This window comes from Phalaenopsis equestris, unplaced genomic scaffold (genome assembly GCF_001263595.1).
Source record: "Phalaenopsis equestris unplaced genomic scaffold, ASM126359v1 Scaffold000088, whole genome shotgun sequence".
NCBI lineage: Eukaryota > Viridiplantae > Streptophyta > Magnoliopsida > Asparagales > Orchidaceae > Phalaenopsis > Phalaenopsis equestris.
The window spans coordinates 1,228,046-1,235,226 of NW_018164530.1; the positions used below are offsets into that span (position 1 = coordinate 1,228,046).

A 7,181-nucleotide genomic window follows, 5' to 3' on the forward strand; every position below is an offset into this window, starting at 1 on the left:
ATGGAAGTTTCAGCTTTTCCAAGTGCCACATGAACTTTATCTATGTTGTTGTTGATTATAAACATTAACCTTGTTAGCAAAAAAATGTTTTTTCGTGTTTATTAACATAATATCCTGTTATCCCAGAGAATCCAGAAAGTTTATTTGCGTTTTGGCCTTTTCAAAGATGCTATGCCCAACAAAAGCATCTGAGGCCCACTCTTTGACAGTGTCTAATTGTTTTGATTGCTCAAGAAAAGTCAACTTCGTCCATCATTGAACCTACTTACTGTGATGAGACTTACAAGAAGCTTTCCCTCAGAGAGATTATGCTTATTTTAATCAGATTTTTGCTAATTCTTCTTGATATGATGGGAGACTTGGGAGTAATTTTACTTAAGATAGATTATGCTTGCTTTTTTTAATTTTTTTCTGATCCTAGACTAGGATCTAGTTAGATTGAGTTATTGGTGGTTAATTACCCCTACTGCGTATAGGAGAGCATTCTAGAGCAAGAAGGTTATTTAAGTTTGTGCATGAGGCTTAGATTTTGGATGGATGTGGATTCAATGAAGAATCCATATACTTGTTGTTCAAGTATAATAGTGTAATTAGTTGCCCAACATTAGAGGGATTTGAATCATAATATTCAGGAAGCTTGATTAACAGCCATAGGTAATCTCATTTTTTTTGAGCATGCATGTGTGGATGCATATTCTAAAGATATGTTTCTGTGGTTGATATCAACTCATTCTTTGACAGAGGATTGGGCGTAATAGTTTCAGTTAGTTATTCAATGGCGCATAGCATTGCCACTTACTATTAGAGTTACTAGACGTGACTGAAGGGAGGTTTAAGATGTTGTCTAACTATCAATTATCCATGAGTTTTGGCTTGAATGGAAGAAGCATGCCTGAGTTAAATATGTAATTTAATTGATGGATTTAGTTTCGATTGGACTTATTTGCATGTGAGCTATCATATATCTAATTTGGGTTGATACTTGCAGCCTCTTGAAGGCCCAAGAACTATTTTGTTTTGATGGGTTTGTTTGCTTTGAATTTGCCTAACGAAGGTTTACATTCATTTGAACGTTCTAGTTGCTTGTACTTATAATTTTTACAAGCTTTATGTAGGGTTGGGTCTTCACATATTACCCAAGAATTAACTTGTTTTTTCGTCATGTTTGCTTTGACCGAACTCAAATTAATTACGGTGGCATCCGTTGGAAGGCCTAGGTAGCCTTCGCTCGAATCATTATTACTGGCTTGATTTGGGGTTCAATCTTACATTCATAGGAATGCCTATGGATTAAGCTTTATTTATTTGGCACATTGGCTTTGTTCTAATTATATTAATAAATTGGAACTTACATCTATGAGAAAGCCCAAAAGGTGAGACTTACAATATCGGGGATAAGTTAAGCTTAATAATGGGTCTTATGGACTTTCCTTATAAGTAAGGTGAATAAACTATTTAATTTGACGAATATTCTTTTGTTGATTTGATGTTTTATCAATTCATTTGGGCATAAATTACATATATTGGAAAACTTGGGGTGCATTTGGGCTGCTTTTCAGTTGCTTTCCGTTTTGGAAAGCAACTTGGTTTGTTTGGGAGGTGCGTTTCGTAAACTTTCGTTCCCAAAACTTCAGTTTTGCCAATGATGGCGTGGGGCTCGGTTCTGCGGAACGGTACCACAGTGTGGTGGGCAAATTGCTTCGCTGTCCTCATCTTTTCCACAAATTCCCTTTTTTTTCCATGATATTACCCCTCGTTTGCGGTTTCTCCCCCGTCTTCGCTGCAACCATCTCGGGTTAGGAAATATCGATGAGGGGCTTTTATTCGTCTACCTGCCTACCTTCGAATCATCTGTATGTTTCTCGTTGTTCCTCTTTGATTTTGGTTATTTAAAGAAGCTTTCTTTTTTTTCCATTTGTTCTTTTCTATAGATTTTTTTTTTTCAAATTCCGATCTTCTTTGTATTGGGGAGTTTGATTGTTTGTTCTAGTGAGTGCATTCCGTGCTATTTGGGTTTTGCATTACTTGCTTTCTAATTCGAATTTGCGGATGCTTATTTTATTTTAAAATTTTTGGGGGTTTGTTGTGAATTTGTGTTGCTCTTTGTGTAATGTTAAATTATAGGGTGTGTATTACTATCCCTCTTTGCATACTGTGTATTTTAGTTGGGCTTGCTCTTGCTGGGTTTTTTTGGCTGTGATTAAGGTTGCTGCAGTTGGGATTTGATTGCTCGTGGCTGGGGTTGCCCTTATTCTTATTTTGTTGACTGTGGATTTTGTTGGTTGTGGTTGTGGTTGTGGTTGCTCTTGTTATTGGTTCAGTTGGCTGTGGTTGATGTTGCTTTTGTTGACCGTGGATTTTATTGGCTGTGGTTGAGATTGCTCTGGTTGGTGGGGTTGCTTTGGTTGGAGCTTTGTTGGTTGTGGTTAGGGTGTCTGGTTAGGATTTTGTTGGTTGTGTGTTTTGTTGGCTGTGGTTGTTTTGCTCTGGTTAGTGTTCATTTGGTTGTGTTTTGGGTTGCTTTGATTTGGATTCGGTTGGCTGTTGTTGGGGTTGCTCTGGTATTAGTTGTGCTGCATTTCTAGGTTGGCTTAGTTTTACTTTGGGACCTTGTGATATGCATTCTATGTTGTGAGTGGAATAATTGATTTTGTAATTTATTTTGAATTACTTTCTTGGGTTTGCACTGGATTTGGGTGGAGATGCTATATTTATAGGTTTTTAAGTGCAATCCATGCAATGAGAATGTAATCCTTAAGTATTCACATATTTATAGCCTTGATTTTTAATTTTACATATAAGACATTTTACCTATGAACAATATGATGTATTTCACTTTTCAAAGTTTATGTGACATTAAAAATCATATGTTATGTAAATGCAAAAGATAAGTTCTTTGATATCTGCATACATACGAGTTAATAGTATGTAAGTAAATTCCACACCTTCTATGTAGATTTATGAGCATTGCTTATTTTTCAATATATATTTGATGTTTTGCATACATACAAGTCAACTCTTATGCATTCATATAACTGCTTCTCTTCTTCATGGCTATGTGATTTTCGACCTTGTCTGCATTTATAATTATATGTTGTATTTTCTGTGGTAATGACATCGTGCATGTCATATGTAATCTGGGTTTCGACGGGGTTGGTTTATTCATGTTATGTACAATAATATTGGAAAAAGAAAATAAAGAGCTCAACCGATCATCAGTTGTGATTTATAGCTGTCCAAACTTTTTTACAGTCACATTTAACCACAAATACTACCCAATTTTAAAGCTCTCATGACAGTTAACCAAAGATACTACATGTTCTTATTGCCTGCATGAAACAATTGACCTTAGATACCACTTGGCCTTAAAGCCTGCATGACATAGACATCCACAAATACTACTTGGTTTTAAAACACCCGACACACTCATCAACAAATACTTCTTGGTAGTACAACAATCTTGACACGCTCAGGTCCTGTTTGGGGGAGATTAAAATTGCGTTCGGCGTTCCGAAAACGTCGTGGTCGTGTTTGGAAAACACGTTCGTCACTGCGGTGCCAATAATCGCGTAAAGCATTTGCCTATTGCCCGATGGTTCAACATTTCTTTCAACATTTCGGAGTAACTTATTACCCCGCTGCCCCTTCGATCCCGTCTCGCGCCCCCTTTCGATCCCGTCTTGTCTTGCCCTAAATCTGCATCTCCCCTCTATCATCTCGCTCTCTCGCCGTTCTTGGCCCCCTGCATCGTCTCTGGTGTTCGATCCCATTGAAATACTTCAGGTATCGTTTAGGGTATAAGATCTTTGCCTTGGATTGTTGTCTGGGATCGTATTTATGGATTTTTGCAGTGCTTCGAAGTTGCCTCTTATCTCCTGATCTATGCTTCTCCTTAATGGTTTTCGACCTAAAATTTTTTTTGTTAGTCTAGATGATTAAGCTTTTAAATGCTCTCATTTGTATTATTTATCTGGATCATTAAGCCGTGAACTTATTATTTCCTGTATATTTGAATGCCTACATTTGGAGTTCTATATTGTCTTCTTTATCAGTTTTTTGTAGTTGGATTAATTAAGCTTGTATCATGTTTTTATTTTTTCTGGTGTTAACGAGAGTGTGAGAATTGTATGTCATGGTATGGAACTGATCTGTGATGATTTTATGTTTCTGCACCAATAAGCTGTTCTGAATAAGCTGCCACAAACAGTTCTAACAGACGGGCCAAAATGTCATTTTTACATCCATAACTACCAATAAGCTGTTCTGGATAAGCTTCCCCAAACAACAAGACTGATTATTCTGATAATATGCAGATTATCAGAATAATCTGCTTAGCAGATTATAAATAATCAACAGCTGCCCCAAACAGACCCTCAATCACAATTATTACTTATTGTTGCTACCAAAATTTATATGATTATCGAATGCAGTTGATGATCCTAGATGGGGCAATCTTTGATAAATTGATCTTGCTGAGTTTTACTTTGATATTGTCTTTTTTAAATTTTATTTCAAAATTTTTAATTACTTTTTTACTTATAAGCTAAATTTTATAATTTTCTCCAAATTTTTTATTTTTTGACACACAAGACGGGAAAACAAAACGAAAATGGTATATCGACCGGTTGGGAGAGGGATATGAAATTTATATTATGTGATTTATGCTTGAAAGAGATTGAAATAGACAATAGACCAATCACACATTTTAATAAAGAAGATTAATAAAACATAATAAAAAATGTTCATTACAAAATATGAAGAATTTATGATAAAACTCTATTGAAGAACAAATGAGATCAACTAAAAAAATTGAAAATTATGGAAGGAGTAAAGAGAGGCACAATTGACTAGGTTGAGACCCTGTTAAGAAAACAATGAATGCATTAAAGGAGAGGTGGATAGAAATACTTTCACTAAGTAGAAAATGCTATATGAATTTTTTTATATTCTCAGATAAATTAAAATATGATTTCATCAATTATAGGTCATGTCTAATGAAAAAAAAAAGATTTCTGGCATAGACCTAAAGTTCAAGGGAAATTTTGATTCTATGTTTCTCGGTGTTGTGGCTGCGGGTTTTAATGTTTGGGTTACAACACAAGACTTTCTCAGAATTTGGATGAGCCTGAAAATGCTTATTCAAATGAAGTCCACGAAGAAGCGCCACAGGAGTGAGAATAAGGTGAATGGCTAAACCAATCATACATTTTAATAAAGAAGACTGACAAAACATAACAAAAGAATTTCATTACAAAACATGAAGATTGTATGCTAAAATTCATTGAAGAACAAATGAGATTGACTAGAAAAAAATTGAAAATTATGGAATGAGTTAATGAGAGGAGTAAATGGATTAGGTTGGGCCTATGTTAAGAAAACAGTGATTGAATCACAGTGTAGAGAAAAAAACCTATTACTAAAGCAAAATAGAACAGATTTACTAAAGCGACTAATACTATTCTCCTTGCATTAAGCTTTCATTCAAAGCATTTGAGAAGCATTCGATAAGTGCAAAATGCTATAAATTTTTTATATTTTCATATCAACTAATATAAAAAGAAAAATCAAAATTTAACGGATTAGATTCAGATTTAATAGAAGTAGGTGGATTTAAAAGATTTACTAAAGCAACTAATACTATTCTCCTTGCAGTAAGCTTTCATTCAAAGCATTTGAGAAGCATTCGATAAGTGCAAAATGCTATAATTTTTTTATATTTTCATATCAATTAAATTACGATTTCATCAATTTTAGGTCTTGCCCAATGCAAATAAAATTTAAGATTTTTGGCACAAACACTATTTTCGAGGAGAAATTTGATTCTAGATTTCTTGGTGTTGTGGCTACGGGTTTCAGTGTTTGTGCTACAACATAGGATTTCTCCTAGAATATGCTCTTTCGAATGAAGCTCTTGAGGATGCATCACAAGAGAGAGAACAAAGTGAATTATGTCATTCCAAGCACTCTGCACCCTCCACCCAAAAGTGTAAAAAGAAAATAATGGTCGGAGCCCAATTTTTATCTGAGCATATTTCACATATTGTTATGATTTGCACTAGTATGACGACCAGTGCTCACACGACTATTCGATGATACACAACTATGGTAGAGGTTGTGAAGCTATTGGACTTTACTCCCGAGATATTCAACGATATGTCGTTATATTTATTTGTTATAAAACTTCTAAAGGATCGAATAAAGCGGGAGACTTTCACTAAAGTGGTGCGAGAACGGAGGATTCATCACCTTCGCTATTTTTTATATGATTAATTGAGTTAAGTTATGTGCTCTTAATTTTTGTTTCTAAATATCTTATCAATTAGTATTATTAGATATATTTGTGCATGACTCAGTGTGTAAACTTCATATAAGGTTGACAAATGGATTGGTGATTTGCTCCAAGGTCACCCAGACAAAATTTATAGTATGCTTCGGATGTTGGAAATTTTTTTTTTGATTTAATGTATGAATTACAAAATAATTATTGTTTGCATGAATTATCCCGATTTACACCCAGAGAAGTACTAGCTATCACTTTATATATTAAGTCATACAATGAGTCCAGTAATGATGTTTGTGAACGATTATAGCATTCAAGTGAGATATTCAACATATATTTCATTATTGGGGTTAACTCTTTGGTTAGAATGTCAAACATTGTTAACCCCATTGATCCTACTTTTGGGCATACACCAAGAGAAATATTTAATAGTACAATGTCTATTAAATTTGCATACATGTTTTTTGAAAAATAAATTGTCGTTATCTATATTTTAAATAGGATTGTATAGGAGCAATTGATGGGGCCAATATTGATGAACACGTTCGGAACAACGATAAGATTATATATATCAGACTTTGTGAATCTACAATAAACTATTTTAATATTTTATAACTTTGTCGGCGCTTAAAAGGGGAAAAAGTTAATGTTTGGGGGTCGCCCGTAAGAAGCTGTTGGTCGCCGGAATCGAAATCCCGTCGCCCGCTTCGGAAGGACTTTTTAATTTACGTATATATATATAATTTTAGAAAAATATGAAATCAAACTGATCTCATATTTTTCACAGTTTAAATGAAAGAGCACTCTACCTCGAATCCTGTATCTATCCCGAGGGATAAACACAAGACTTGAGGATGAGGCTCGATCAAATAAACTAGGAAAACATATGACATCCGTTTGG

At 34.5% G+C, this 7,181-nt stretch overlaps 1 protein-coding gene across 2 annotated transcripts in view; it reads left to right on the top strand.

The window, feature by feature from the left end:
- LOC110019940 (E3 ubiquitin-protein ligase MIEL1-like) overlaps positions 1–7,181 on the top strand; it is a 46,352-nt gene that overhangs the window by 15,760 nt on the left and 23,411 nt on the right. The window lies entirely within an intron of this gene.